The sequence below is a fragment of the Triticum aestivum genome, chromosome 2B (assembly GCF_018294505.1).
Source record: "Triticum aestivum cultivar Chinese Spring chromosome 2B, IWGSC CS RefSeq v2.1, whole genome shotgun sequence".
Taxonomy (NCBI): Eukaryota; Viridiplantae; Streptophyta; class Magnoliopsida; order Poales; family Poaceae; genus Triticum; species Triticum aestivum.
This window is the reverse complement of record NC_057798.1, coordinates 124,103,276-124,119,454: the sequence shown is the minus strand read 5'-3', so window position 1 is coordinate 124,119,454 and position 16,179 is coordinate 124,103,276. Positions and strand designations below refer to the sequence as shown.

General features: G+C 49.0%; 1 long non-coding RNA gene across 1 annotated transcript; it reads left to right on the top strand.

Moving 5' to 3' along the window:
* Positions 1-305: 305 nt before the first annotated feature.
* LOC123040771 (uncharacterized) lies at positions 306-4,751 on the top strand. Its single transcript, XR_006418253.1, has 4 exons — positions 306-710; positions 784-3,763; positions 3,851-4,003; positions 4,088-4,751. It is a non-coding gene; the product is annotated as an uncharacterized lncRNA (long non-coding RNA).
* The last annotated feature ends 11,428 nt before the right edge of the window (positions 4,752-16,179 follow it).

The window sequence follows — 16,179 nt, the reverse complement described above, 5'->3', positions numbered from 1 at the left end:
AATGTTACGTACAACCATAATCATGTACACATGTGTCCATTATATGACATCCAGAAATAAGAGACGAGTGGATGCCCAAGGCTCCTCAACGATTTGAGCCTCCTGGCCGTTGGATCTCGGGCTCGGTCGTCGTGGGCCGTCGGATATTTACCGGATCGTTGTGAGCCGTTAGATAAAATTCAGTGCGCTCCGGTCATGCCACCGCGCATAATTCCAGCGCCCCCACGAGGGCATTTTCGTCATTTCGCGTCCTGCGGTATAAAAAGGGCCGCTCCTGTGGAGAGGAAACCTAGCCGTCGCTCCTCCCGCACAGCCGCACTCGCGCCGTCCCCTTCCTCTTCCTCCCGCCTCACCTCTCTCTCCTTCCAAACCCTAGGCCCGAGCCCGCCGCCGCTGCTCTGCCCGAGCCCGCCGCCGCTGCTTCCTCCTTCCCCGCTGGCGCCCGGCCTCCTCCCCTCACGTCCTCCTCCTTCTACCCCCTCCCGCCCCGGCCCCGGCTCCCGCGGGAGGGAAGCAGGAATGGCGAGGCGAGGCAAAGGCGGCGTAGGGGACACGGCGTGGCGCAGGTGGGTCGGCACGGCCGCGGCTTCTCTTCTTATCTCCCGGGAGTGGGCCACAGCCATGGAGAGCGGCCAGAGGAGCAAGGACGGCCAACCCCTGCCTCCTCTCCAGCACGTGTTGGGGATTGCGGGCAACGATTGAATCTGCAGGTACGAGTCTCTTTTTTGCCGTTCTTGCTCGTTGGCCGCTGCTCATCAATGAAACTGATTCGTTTTTCTGCAGATTGGTTCGCTCAAGGATGACGAGGAGATGGCCGACTCCAGGGAGCAGCAGAAGGAGGAGGGGCACGCACGCACGATGGTGTTCATGGTGTTCCGCCCAACAAATCACCAAAATAAATTATATACATATGCAGCACATTTTTAGTAGCGACAGATTATTCCTAGGATCATGTAAAAAAAATTATTGCTAGGGTCAGCGGTGGGTTCGGCAGCCGCGGTCGGTGCTGCCGTCCTGTCCAGTGAGCTCCTTTGACCAGCGCCATGAGAGCAACTGCGCCGGTGCCTCTCGTGGACAGCGCGTGCATCAGCAACCTTCTAAAGTCCTTCACAAATCGCATCGCATCGCCGGCCCGAGTGACGGCCATCCGGCTGTTCCCCTTTGCGGTGTGCTACGCCGTGTCCGCTGAAGCTGCAATATCTTCGGACGCCCGTGTTGTTGAGAGGAGGTTCCTCATCCAGTAGCAGCATCGGCGACTCTTATCCATATACCAAACAGAGTAGTATCTATGCACATTTTCCCCTTTACCCTACGTTTCTACGAACAGGTGCATATCCCCCCATTGCCTTACCATCTCCTCTATTTGATTCCAGTCGAAAATTGATTCATGGTCGCTCACACATGATAGTGCTAGATGGAATTCCCTATGGATTGCCAATGCAGATTACTATATGATCCATTGTAATTTTAGTGGTCGTTGGTTTCCATACAAAATTGGTTTATTGCACGCAAGATTTCAGACTTAAGCACAAGTCAATGAATCATGTACAGCCTCATGTGGCTGCTTCTACTTCGGGTAATTTGCCCAAGCAAGGTTAATCTATAAAGCTATGCTTTTCCTCAAAAAAAGAAGAAGAATTGGATTGTCAGGATTACACCAAACAGTTACTCTTGATTAATAGAGATAATGACTTTACTAAGACAAATGTACGTGTTCACATTTATTAAAAACAATCTTAAACAACGATGTTCATATTAAGTAGAAATCTGGTGCTCGTGTCTATCGTACTACATCCTAAATGATTGGATGTCCGCTAATCAACGACTTCAAGTCCTTGATACACCAGACTTCTGAATGTGTTTTTTTCAGCGATTCTTTATCAACACAACTACTCCTTGTCCTAGGCCTTGAATCATTGTGCTCCTGGGTACCTTACTTTTCCAATTCATCCTCATGCTGAATGTTTACTGGTTTGTTATCAACACCAGTGCATTTGCGAGTTATGACACGAAATGGCCGTAGAGTTAGCTCATGCATTAGTTAGTTACTTCACTAGCTGTGCATGGTGGGCGTGGCGTGAGCTTAAGATTAGTTGGTAGTGGAGATACTCTTGTAATGGCTATCTGCTATTGGCTTTCTTAACCATCATCCTACGCCTTCATGTTTGTTAGGGACCTATCTACTATGATACCATATACATGCTTATGGAAGGCACTCAACAGCATATTCTAGAAAAAATAAAGGTTTATTATCCAGGTATATTTATCTACTATTGTACTTGACACCTGACATTCAAAAGGAAAATTTCAATATTAATAGCTGATAAAGAAACGCTCCACAGTTAGTCGATACACATGTACCAATCTGGAGTTAGTATACATGCTTGAGATATGGTCCTATTGTTAGTTTGGTTTGCTATTGAGTACATTTGGTTATAAGTAGAATTGCAATAGTTTCGTTATAGGATCTAAGGGACATTTAGAAGTTTGGCAAAAGACGTCATCTACTCATGAATAATCTCATCATCTGAAAATGGATTCAGAGTTAGGCCACTTACACATCATGGTAAACCTCCTAGTTCCCATTTTGTCTGTATTTTTAAAGGGGTGCTAAAATCCTGGATGGTCATTGGATAGTGGATTAGCATCAGTGCTTAACTAAGTCCCTGGAAATTTGGATAAGCAGTTTTTCTTTGAAGTGTATATGGTTCTAGACTTTCTTTTTGTGGTAAAGGAAGAATCTTGGATGATCTTTGGACAGTGGATTAGCGTTAGTGCTTAAATAAGTCCCTAGAAATCTGGATGAACAATTTTTTTTAAATGTATATGGTTCTACTGGTAATCATTAATCTGTAACCTTGTGCTTGCTTGTGACCAGTAAGGTTGTGACGGGTTGTCATCCCATGGTTTTTCTGCAGCGCCGTCACTGCCGTCCTTAACATACAGAAGAAGTTCGTCCCAAGCTTCAAGACTCTAGGGTCAATTCCATAGAAGGTAATTTCCTTTGATATTGGTATTGTTGACATTTGGTTTTTCCGGCTTCTGGTTGCTGTTATACTTTGTTTATTCATGCTTTTGTTTGTATTTAAATTTGCCTAAAGATATGTTCAAGTTCATACCTGCAGTTCAATAGCCATTGCCTGAAATCTGCTTTCTACCTGTGCTTTTTAAGTATATATGCCTATAAAGTGTCCTCTATTGCTTTCTTAAATTCTGGAGTCTGCTATGTAATGATGGCATCGACAGATTTTGTTGCAGGCAGTACTGAAAAGTAAATATATTGAACAGATCAAATTGCAAGATTAGTTAGCTTTCCTCCTGATTACATTTTCTCTTACATTTTCAATGCTTTGTCTACCATGCTTTCTCATGTCCCTGGTGCCTTTTTTGTTTGATATGAAGTAAATTTGCACACTGGATGGGGCGACCAGGTTGTGGCAACTTGGCGGCATGGCTAATGAATAAAGAAAATAGCAATAACTGATTGATTTTAGATCTCATGTGCCTGCAAATCTTCTGTTCTTTCCGTTTATGTGCTGGATCTGTTGTTGCATTCGTCGATCTGTTGTTGGTTCTTAATTTAGTCTGGTAAAGAGTAATTTGCACTTTGTTGGTCCATTTGGGTTATGGATTTTTTTTATTATGATGGCGAGACACACCTATGGTGAGATTCTATTTCGATGATGATGTGCACTCTTCACACCTCGCTCTGAATTGGCACGAGAAGATCGTTCTAGATTGGAATCCATATAACTTTAAGAAGGTCAGCTTTGGACCTTATTTGATTGCTCATTTCCTCTGTTCCTCAGAATGGCATATGATATTTACTGTCTACTCTGTACTATTGTAGGTCAATGTCTGTTGTCTTTCTCTCTCTGACTGCCTCTCCTCCCATTGACTTGGCATGCTGGTCACCGCCGTGTCTCCTGCTGGCTTGCCCCTCGCCCTCGTCGGGAGGGTTGTGTGGGCCGTCCTACATTTTAATCCACATAACTTTGAAAAGGTCAGCTTTGATCCTTATTCGATTATTCATTTTTCTCTCATAATTCCATATGATATTTATTAACAAGGAATCATATGCTCGCAGGTCGCCACCATGCCGTCTCTCTCTCTCTCTCTGACCGCCCCTCCCGTTGCCTTGGTTTGCTGGTTGCTGTAGTGTCTCCCGCCGGTTCGTCCGTTGCCATCGCTGGAAGGGTTGTGTAGTCCGCCGCTCATGCCAGTACTCTGCAGTGACCAGTGAGGACCATGGCATCGAGACAGCCCAAAAGGAAACACCGCCGGCTATAGCACCGGTTGAGGCCACCCTGTCTATCAGCCCACAACAGGTTTGCATGCTTTGCCCTTGTCTCCTACTTCTCTCGCCTTGCTGGTCCTTGTACTATGCCATGTCGCCGAACCAGTCGCCATGGGATGCTTAACGTCGTGTTGGATGATGCCACACATGATTTAGGGTGACGACCCTGCCGCATAGGCCCAATAAGCAGACATTAATTATTGTAGTCGTGCATCATCCTTTTTCCTCGGTTCACACCACAATAAAAATAAGAAACAGTCTGTATTGATATACTTTTTCCTTAGACAGGGCAACTTTATTCTAAGAGGCTCCAAAATCTGAAGAAAGATGTGGCTATGCAGAATGCCAAGTGTCGGTGTCAAAATCGGCGGATCTCGGGTAGGGGGTCCCGAACTGTGCGTCTAGGCGGATGGTAACAAGAGACGAGGGACACGATGTTTTTATCCAGGTTCGGGCCCTCTTGATGGAGGTAAAACCCTACGTCCTGCTTGATTAATATTGATGATGTGGGTTACAAGAGTAGATCTACCACGAGATCAAGGAGGCTAAACCCTAGAAGCTAGCCTATGGTATGATTGTTGTTCGTCCTATGGACTAAAGCCATCCGGTTTATATAGACACCGGAGAGGGCTAGGGTTACACAGAGTCGGTTACAAAGGTAGGAGATCTACATATCCGTATCGTCAAGCTTGCCTTCCACGCCAAGGAAAGTCCCATCCGGACACGGGACGAAGTCTTCAATCTTGTATATTCATAGTCTTGGAGTCCGGCCGATGATGATAGTTTGGCTATCCGGACACCCCCTAGTCCGGGACTCCCTCAGTAGCCCCCGAACCAGGCTTCAATAACGACGAATCCGGCGCGTATGTTGTCTTCGGCGTTTGCAAGGAAGGTTCTTCTTCATGCTCCATGTGTTTGCCAGATAGTGTCCGGTTGCTTCATAAATGCTGCGCTCCTTGGCTTCCGCGTCCAATAATGGTCTTCTTCCACGCGTCACACGAATGCGAAAAGCCAGGGTATTTTTATTTTTACCCCCTAGCTGCTCAAATAAGCTGCCTATAAGAGAGGCGAGGATCCAGATCCAAATCACATCATCCTCCTTCCGCAAGCACTCATCGAGGCGCATCTGACACCAAACCCATTCCAACATGGACAGTCGACGCAGCTCCTCTTCTCGCGCTCCCAGCCCTAAGCCAGGAGATTGGAGGAGATGCTCAGTCCCGCACAGCGAGTTAGTGATGCTCCAAGCAGAGGGATATCTTCCCCCGGCCTTCATGGTTCCGGTTCGAGCCGGGCTGGCCACCTACAAAGGTGGGAAGCAGGCGGAGAGCGCCCCCAATCCCTCCAAAGGAGAGCGGGTGTGCTTCGTCTCCTACTTAATAAGGGGACTCGGATTTCCTATACATCTGTTTCTCTGGGGGCTCCTGGAGTTCTACGGACTCCAGCTTCATCACCTTACACCTGCCTCCATTTTGCACATCGCGGTTTTCGTAGCTCTGTGTGAGATGTTCTTGGGCATTGAGCCCCATTTTGCGCTGTGGAAGAGGTTGTTCTGCCTCGTACCCCGCTCTCACGAGGGGTCGATATATCAAGTGGGCGGAGCCGAAATATGGCGCATCGTCGGGACCGGATACCTGTCCGGGACCCCGAAGAAGGCGTCCGAAGATTGGCCTTCGGAGTGGTTTTATATGGAGGACGCCCCGCTGCCGGATCCAGTCCGGATCGGCCTTTCGGAGTTCAGCAACGCTCCCCCTGAAGAAACGCCTAAGTTGGCGTCCACGGAGCCCTCGGCGAGAAGATGATAGTAGCCTCCATTACTTGATGGGCCGGATATGGCTGCTAGCCCATTCCGGATTAACCATGATCGGAGTCATGGCCACATGCATTATGTGTGGGGTGCAGCCGCTCCAATACAGGGGCCACCCCATGTGGGCCTTCAACGGAGACGACGACGCCACCCGTCATGGCCGCAAGGGACCTGGCTCGGCCGACGATCTGGTGAAGATCCTGTCCGGCTTGTACAAGGGGGAGAAGGAGGACTTCCTCCGCACGAATCCTCTGAACGGATTTTCCATGAACAACCCTCGGAGCTGGGTAAGCGGTCGCATGCATATCTGAACCGTGCCTTTAAAGGCAATTGTCTTATTGTATGATTTTGACACAGGAACTGCGTCGGGATGTGGAGGGCATAAAAAGTCCAGCCCCACAACCCGAAGACCCAGAAAGGTCCCTTGATCTAGCCTCCGAAGAGGATCCGGACTTAGCGGTGGAACTGATTGACGGGGTGTACCACCAGCTCAGCATAGATAATGCTTTAGTTGCCATTACGGCTGACTACCCCGGTTTGTGTCCGGCTTCCCCGGTGAGTACGACCGAAGTCCTGGCGTCGTTACTTCTTTAATGCTTAGTTCTGACCACCGTGCACCAATGGTGTTCGGCAGGAAGCGCCTTTACGGCGGGAAGTCGAGCCCGCGGCGACCGGCCAACAAGGGTCAGTTCGGCCCAGCAGGCAAAAGAGGAGTGCGACGCGTACTGAAACGTCGCCGCAACGGTACGGAGCACCGCTATTTTTTAAGGGAAGGATTCCCAGAAGGTATATTAATGCTCATAACTTTTCCAGAAAGAGCGCTCGCCGGACAGTGTCTGGAGAGGTTGCCAATCAAGCCTCCGCCAACCATGCTCCAACGCATGGCCCGGAAGGGGAGGTGAATACAAGGCATGAGTCGGACGCCCCTCCGACGGAGGATGCCGACAGGCTGTCCGCCACCCGGTCTGAGGTGGAGAGCGCCATGAATCACAGGCGTCGCCGGACAGTTCTTCGTGACACGTGTTTCTCTCCGGAGGCGTTAAATGCCTTTGATGCGGGAAACGCGCACCTCCGTGCCGCTCAAGATGGGTTAACCAGAGCCACGGAGCAGTATGTGAAAGACATACGTGTAAGTAATTTTAATAGTTATATATGCCAGTAGCCCCCGAGACTTAAAATGGTTAAAATAACTGATTTAAGGATCAATTTTTATGCAGGATCTTACGGAGAAGAATACCCATCTGTCCCAGGAGCTCCAAGAGTGCAAGGCCCAACTTGAGGCCGCACTGGCCGCCCTAGGGGGAGCCACAGAGACCCCCGCTGGTAAGACGTACTTTGAAAAGATAATTAATTAACAAAGTGCGGCGTGAATCTGACAATAATATTGCATAGGGCGCCGGACTAGATCCGGACAAGCAACAGCTACTGCGTCAGCTAAAGGCTGGCGAGAGGGTGCTTATGAAGGTGCAGCAGGAGAGAAACAAGCTCCAAGATGCCCACACCCAGCTAGGAGAAGAGCTGAAAGGTGTTCGGGCCCAGCTGTCTGTCTCCTTGAAGGAGAATCAGCGACTTCGTCGCGGCATTTATAGTAAATGCTTGAGCAAATTCCTTTGAAAAGAAGAATTCAGCGAGGAAGTCGTTTGACATAAATATGTCTTTAGGTGTGCTCACAGGTCGCCCTGCGGAGGAAATGCCTGGGTCAACAGGTGACCAACTTTCCGAACTGGTGCAATTGTTCGAACGTGTTCGGCGGGCGATGAGTGGCGTCGTTCAGGCTTTATGGCCATCCGTCTCCCTACCCGAGGGCCTTGGTGAGCTTGCTGAGAAGCTCCAGGGAGCACGGCGACGCCTCCGTTTGTGGAAGATATCGGCCTGCCATCAGGGCGCCAGGGAGGCCTGGGCCATGGTGAAGACGCGCTACCCGAAGGCTGACCCAAACCACTTGGCCGAGGTCGGACCTGCGGGGCCTGATGGGAAGGAGATCCCTGTGAGCTTGATGTATGTCCAAGTAGAACTGGCCGCGAAATATTCCCAACAGGACTATAAATTAGACAGCCTGTTAGATGGGATTGAGGAGGAGTACAATCAGTCGGTTTGACGATGTAATTTGAAATGACATGTAAGATGCCTTCTAGTCGGATTTTAGATCGTTTGTCTTTGCGGACCGTTTCGCTTCAACCTCGGGACCCAACAGTCCGGAGTGTGTCCGAATACCTGTCGGTTATAAAAGAACCGGGGCATGCATGGAGACAAGGCGTCGGGGTCATAATTGCTTTATCAGACAAGTGCCCAACTAGTTATGTTATATTACATGGTTAGTAAGAAACATCTTCCAGGGAGAATAGTTCCGTTAAGGGTTCCTTTCCCTGGGAGGCAATGCCCTAAAGTGCAATGCCGGACTGCGAAAATAGCAAAAAAAGCATCCGGGGGCTTATAAATAAGTAAGTAATAAATCATCTTTCAAGTCACCGACCGAATATTCTCTTAAGAACGCTAGCTTTCGGCTTCACCCAGTCTGAGGTACACATCCGGCTGACCTGGCAGTAACAATCGCAGAGGTGCTCCCTTTACCTCCTAGCCGAACAATCGGGAACATAGGGTTAAGCACAGGAGCCAGGCAACCCAGCTTGGCCAAAACTTAAGTCATATCGATGCATATAATGGTGAATAAAAGGTACATGCGGAAGTATGACACATGTATTGGGCGTGAAGTCCATATTAATAAGCTTCTGGTAAAGAAGCCCCCAGGTATAATGAGTGCTAGGAGCACATCAAGTGTGTGCGAACAAAGCGCAAATCAGCCTATAAAAGGTATTGAAAAAAAAGCGGGAAGAAGGAGGGGGACAAGAGACAGTAAAAAATATAAAAAGGTGGACGGGGGAGTGAGACGAACTCTGAGTCCGGTGTTTAGGCATAGAATCTTCGGAGACTGGCTGCGTTCCATGGGTTCGGCTCGAGTCGGTTGTCAAATGCTTTACGTAGACGGTATGCTCCGCCGGTCAGGACTTGGTCGATGATGAAGGGACCTTCCCACTTGGGCTTAAGTTTGTCCTTTTTCTTGTCTGGCAGGCATAGAACGAGCTCGCCGACATTGTAAGTTTTGGCCCGTACTTCTCTGCTTTGATATCTTCGAGCCTGCTGCTGATAGAATGCGGAACGAGCCTTTGCCAAGTCCCGCTCCTCCTCTAAGGCGTCCAAACTGTCCTGCCGATCCAACTCGGCTTCTCTTTCTTCGTACATGCGCACACGAGGTGAGTCATGAATTATATCGCAAGGCAGAACTGCCTCTGCGCCATACACCATGAAAAATGGTGTGAATCTAGTAGTTCGGTTTGGCGTGGTCCGCAGCCCCCAAAGTACAGAGTCAAGCTCCTCTACCCAGTGCGTGTTAGATTCCTTGAGGGACCGCACTAGTCTGGGTTTGATGCCGCTCATGATTAGACCATTTGCTCGCTCGACTTGACCGTTAGTTTGGGGGTGATAGACTGCAGCGTAATCGAGCTTGATGCCCATGTTTTTGCACCAGAGTTTAACCTCGCCGGCAGTGAAGTTCGTGCCGTTATCAGTGATGATACTGTGGGGGATGCCAAAACGGTGTACTACCCCGGATAGGAAGTCTACCACCGGTCCGGATTCTACCGTTTTAACCGGCTTGGCCTCAATCCATTTGGTGAGTTTGTCCACCATGACCAATAAGTATTTGTGCTTGTGGGTTCCCCCTTTAAGGGGTCCAACCATGTCAAGCCCCCAGACCGCGAACGGCCAGGTAATGGGTATAGTTTTGAGGGCGGTGGGTGGCATGTGGCTCTGATTAGCAAAGAGCTGGCAACCGACGCATCGTTGGACTAAGTCCTGAGCATCTGCCCGGGCTGTCGGCCAATAAAATCCTGTACGAAAGGCCTTGCCTACGAGTGCCCGGGCTGCAGCGTGGTGCCCGCCGAGTCCGGCGTGAATTTCAGCCAGGAGATTTCGCCCCTCCTCTTCGGAGATACACCTTTGAAGGACTCCGGTTGTGCTTTTCTTATAAAGTTCTCCCTTATGGACCTTGTAGGCTTTAGATCGCCGAACTATGCAGCGGGCCTCATTTTAGTCTTCGGGAAGTTCCTGCCGAATTAAGTAGGCTAGGAATGGTTCTGTCCACGGGGCAATTACTGCCATTATTTCGTGAGCTGAAGGTGTTATTTCGTTGGCTGAGCCGCCGATTGTGTCAGAATGGTCTGAGTTAGGTGATGCAGCTGGCTCCGGATTATTATTTCCGGACTCCTCTTCCCATAACATGGATGGCTTGAAGAACCGTTCCAGAAAGATGTTTGGAGGGACGGCGTCTCTTTTCGCGCCGATGCGTGCTAACACGTCTGCTGCCCGGTTATTATCCCGGGCTACATGGTGGAATTCGAGTCCTTCGAACCGAGCTGACATTTTTAGGACGGCGTTGCGGTAAGCTGCCACTTTTGGATCTTTGGCATCAAAGTCTCCATTTACTTGGGATATTGCGAGGTTTGAATCCCCGCGCACCTCTCGGGGTTGAATGCCCATGGAGATTGCCATCCGGAGGCCATGTAGAAGGGCCTCGTATTCGGCTGCGTTATTGGAGTCCATGTACATTATTTGAAGTACGTATTGGATTGTGTCTCCAGTTGGGGACGTCAGGACGACGCCAGCCCCCAAGCCAGCCAACATTTTGGATCCGTCGAAATGCATGATCCAATTGGAGTATGCGCCGTACTCTTTAGGGAGTTCGGCTTCGGTCCATTCGGCGACGAAGTCGGCCAGAACCTGCGATTTTATAGCTCGCCGTGGTTTATAGGTTATGTCAAATGGTAAGAGCTCAATAGCCCATTTTGCAATCCTGCCCGTTGCGTCGCGATTGTTTATAATATCGTTGAGAGGTACTTCGGAGGCCACCGTTATAGAACACTCTTGAAAGTAGTGTCGCAGCTTCCTGGATGCCATGAACACCGCATATGCTATCTTTTGATAATGTGGGTACCGGGACTTGCATGGAGTTAGAACAGTGGATCCGTAGTACACTGGTTTTTGAAGAGGGAATCTGTGCCCTTCTGTCTCTCGCTCAACGACGAGTACCGCGCTGACAACTTGATGTGTTGCTGCGATATATAATAACATAGGTTCGCCCAGGTTGGGTGCAGCCAGGACCAGATTTGTTGCCAGTATGGACTTTATTTCTTCGAGTCCGGCTGTGGCAGCATCCGTCCATTCGAAATGTTCGGTGCGCCAGAGGAGGCGGTAGAGGGGCAAAGCCTTTTCTCCCAAATGGGAGATGAAGCGACTTAAGGCCGCTATGCATCCGATTAGTTTTTGTATTTGCTTGAGGTCTTTTGGAATATCCAATTGTGACAGAGCTTGGATTTTGGCCGGGTTTGCTTCAATTCCTCTACCGGATACGATGAAGCCCAAGAGCTTTCCGGCTGGTACGCCGAAGACGCATTTTTCCGGATTGAGCTTAATGTCATATGCTCGGAGGTTATCGAATGTCACCCTCAAGTCTTCTACTAGAGTTTCGACGTGTTTGGTCTTGACGACCACATCGTCTACGTATGCCTCTACTGTTTTGCCTATCTGGGTAGCCAGACATGTTTGAATCATGAGTTGATATGTTGCGCCGGCGTTTTTGAGTCCGAAGGGCATTGTGTTGAAGCAGAATGGCCCGTATGGAGTAATGAATGCTGTTGCAGCCTGGTCTTTCTCCTCCATCTTGATTTGATGGTATCCGGAGTATGCGTCGAGGAAGCACAATGAATCGTGCCCTGCGGTAGCATCGATGATTTGGTCGATGCGAGGGAGGGGGAAAGGGTCCTTTGGACAGGCCTTGTTAAGGTCTTTAAAATCGACGTAGAGGCGCCAGGATTTGTCCTTTTTTGGTACCATTACTAGATTGGCTAGCCAGTACGGATGTTTTATATGTCTGATGAATCCGGCTTCTAAGAGTTTGGCTAGCTCTTCTCCCATTGCCTGTCTTTTGGGTTCTGAAAATCGCCGAAGAGCTTGTTTGACCGGCTTGAATCCTTTTAGGATGTTTAGGCTGTGCTCTGCCAGTCTGCGTGGGATTCCTGGCATGTCTGAAGGGTGCCAGGCAAAAATGTCCCAATTTTCCCGAAGGAATTCTCGTAGTGCGGCTTCGACATCAGGACTTAATTGTGCCCCAATGGAGGCCGTCTTTGTGGGGTCCGTTGGATGGACCTGAAATTTGACTATTTCGTCTGCTGGTTTAAAAGAGGTGGACTTGGACCTCTTATCGAGTATCACATTGTCCCTATCCACCGTGGAGCGCAGCGTAGTTAGTTCTTTTTCCGCTAGGGCTTCGGACAATGCCTCTAGGGCCAGTGCGGCTGTCTTATTTTCAGCGCGGAGTGCTGTATCTGGATCACTGGCAAGAGTGATTATCCCATTGGGTCCGGGCATTTTGAGCTTCATGTACCCATAGTGGGGTATAGCTTGGAAGATTGTGAATGCCTCTCGCCCTAACAAAGCGTGATATCCGCTGCCGAATGGGGCTACTTGGAACATGACCTCCTCGGACCTGTAATTGTCCGGTGAGCCGAACACTACATCTAGTGTGATTTTTCCTGTGCAGCGTACTTCTCGACTAGGGATTATCCCTCTGAAGGTTGTGCTGCTTCGCTCGATGCGGCTCCAGTCGATATCCATTTTTTGAAGGGTTTCCTCGTAGATGAGGTTCAATCCGCTGCCGCCATCCATGAGTACCTTGGTAAGGAGAAAGCCGTCCACTATCGGACTGAAGGTGATAGCCGTGTCACTCCATGGATTTGCTGTTGCTACTTGGTAGACTTCGGCGAGGCTGCGGATTGTTCGTTTTCGCATGTTATTTGATGCAAAAGTCTCGAAGAATGTTAGTACCGTACCGGTACTGCTGGGCTGTTTGCCCGGGGCTAAAAAGCCTTCGCCACTTTTGGCCACCTGCCGTAGTATCCAACATGCTCGAAGGCTGTGTGTTGGAGTGGCGCCCTCCGTACTGTGGATTTTGCAGGGTCCGTTGAGCCAGCCCTCCAGTACGGTTCCATGCCCTTTAGGGGGTCTTTGCTTTTTGGTTTTTAACCCAGGTGCTTGAGTATGGCGCACCCTTTTACTTAGGACTAGGGTTGTGGTCAAGGCCGGACTGTCCCAAAACCTAGTTTCGGTGTTCCTGGCAGTCTCTACCGCACAGTATTTTTGTACGATAGTCGCTAGGTCAATGAAGCGTGTAACTTCGCGACGACTCATGGCGTTCATGATTCCCTTGTCCGTGCAATTGTTGCAGAAAATTGAAATCGCGCTTTCTTCGCAGCAGTCCTTTATCCTGTTCATAACCAGGAGGAATCTGGCCCAGTAATGATGTACTGTTTCATCGGGCTCTTGCCGTATTCGAGATAGATCGCTTATGTTTGGGTGGGCGGGTGGAATCAAGTTCGGAACCCCGCCCGATCTGAGGCTCAAAGGCCAAGAAGTTTTCGGATTTGGAAGCTTGACTTGCTGGCTGCTTTCCAACGAATCTAGTCCGATGCCTGACTCTAAGTTCAGTATTTGATTAGCGTCCGTCCCTTCGCGGGAACCCGGCTTGGAGGGATCGGGAATCCGGACATAGTTGGTTTTCAACGTAGAAGAAGGGTTGCCGCATTGTTCCTCTACCACGACAACGTGGTGGGTGGCCTGAGGAGAGTTAATCTCTCTTAGATTGGGTTTAAGCCCAATCTGATCGTAGTCTGTGGCGACTCCCAGGGCGGCGATGCGATGCAAGAGCTCGTTTATAGAGGAGAGCTCAATCGGATCTAACTGCTCGGCGAATTCTGGGCTGACGTGAAGATCGCTTTTGATGACCTGAGAGGTCATCGTCGGAGCGGTGGTCAAACAGGCGGTCATAAGAAAACCACCTAGCCGGACAGTTTGGCCGGCGGCCAAAGCTCTCTTGACGACGGTGCCGTCTTTAAAGACGGGAGAAGGCATCCTTCCTGATCGCGACGGCACAGAGGAACTCTCAATGAAAGCACCAATGTCGGTGTCAAAACCGGCGGATCTCGGGTAGGGGGTCCCGAACTGTGCGTCTAGGCGGATGGTAACAGGAGATGAGGGACACGATGTTTTTACCCAGGTTCGGGCCCTCTTGATGGAGGTAAAACCCTACGTCCTGCTTGATTAATATTGATGATGTGGGTTACAACAGTAGATCTACCACGAGATCAAGGAGGCTAAACCCTAGAAGCTAGCCTATGGTATGATTGTTTTTCGTCCTATGGACTAAAACCATCCGGTTTATATAGACACCGGAGAGGGCTAGGGTTACACAGAGTCGGTTACAATGGTAGGAGATCTACATATCCGTATCGCCAAGCTTGCCTTCCACGCCAAGAAAAGTCCCATCCGGACACGGGACGAAGTCTTCAATCTTGTATCTTCATAGTCTTGGAGTCCGGCCGATGATGATAGTTCGGCTATCCGGACACCCCCTAGTCCGGGACTCCCTCACCAAGCATCACAAGACTAAGGTGGCTAACACAATGGAGCTGGAACATCGACCTTTTGTTTCGTATCGCCCAAGCCAGCATGTTTGCCCTTTTGATGTTCTTCTGAACAGGAAATGTATAGCGTTTAGATTCCCGTTGTCGTCTTTGTAATGGAAGGTAGCACCTGGTGGCATGTTGCTATTTTCACTTTGCTTTGAACAAGCCATTGATAGACTTTAGATATTGATTCTATCTCTCTATCGTAAAAACTAATGTATGGTATTGTGTTTTATCTCTATTCAAATGAAAGCACCGAGCTTGATTCTGTCTTATAACCGGATGTTCATCTTCAGTTTCATTATGTTTCGCTTCTAACGCAATTGGTTGGCTGCACATGCTATACCTGAGTTCCTACTGACAAATTGTTACACGCTTTGTCAAAATGTTGTGTCCGGCACCCTCGCGCCAGGGCGCGAACCCGATCTAGTATACCTATATATCAAAACGCAGGGCTGTAATCATGGTCAATCACGTAGCTACACCCTTGAAAAAAATCACATAGCTACACGTGCCATATAGCTTCCCGTACATGTCAATAAATGATGAAAATTATTTACGTAAAGATTTAACGTGCATATATGCTATGGTGATTCATGTTACCTCACAAAATATATGCTTTCAGCTAAGATTTTTCTGGGAACTAATATATATTGACATTCCTTGAAGTTGTTGCATGTTCCAAAGGATAGATTCATCGAAAAATATGTCAAACATGTAATCAATCATTTTAGTTATTCTTTAACATGCATAAGTAGTGACGAGAGTAAGTCAAAGAGAATATTTTAGAAAATTTTAACCATACATTGATAAATATATTATTTAGACTAGAGCCAACATGGACAATTAGAGTAAGATGAGAATCCTTGGATGGACATGCATGCCACGAGAATATGATGATGTAAAAAGTAAAAAATATCAAGTGCATAGCATAAAGTTTTAGGTTTAATTATTGGTGAAGTTCATGCGAAAATGAAAATATAGTTGATGAGGGATGAGACAAAGTTATATATGAAAAAGTAGACATTACTATCCCCATAAATAAATTGAAGGAAAGGTAAAAATATAAATCACGACATATATAGTAAGTCTAGCCGCGCAAATGCGCGGGTCACCCCGCTAGTTTGTAACTATAAAACTAGTTAGCAGAGAAATGTCGTAAAAAAGAAGTCCCTAATCAGACCAGAAATGCAGAGACAGACTATGGAGGACAAGATGGGAGAAACGTGGGATGAGGAGGGTTTTATATAGAAGTCCCGCTCGCTACTGCCACCGAGAGCAACGGAGCTTCTCGCGCCCTCCAACATGTCGTCGCCCAAGGGCTGCCCTGGATGCCTAGTGGTGGTCAGTGACGGGCGTATCTTGGCAAGGGTACCTGAATCTAAATCTGAATTGTCGATGGCGCCGTGGCGGGGAGGGCCGCGGGCAGGGGGCGGCGCCGTGGCCTGGCTCGGTGGAGGGGCAGGCTGCGGTGGCGGGGAGGACCGCGGGGCACACTGCGGTGGCCGGGAGGGCCGCGGGGAGGGGGCGGCGCCGCGGCCTGGAACAGTGGAGGGACG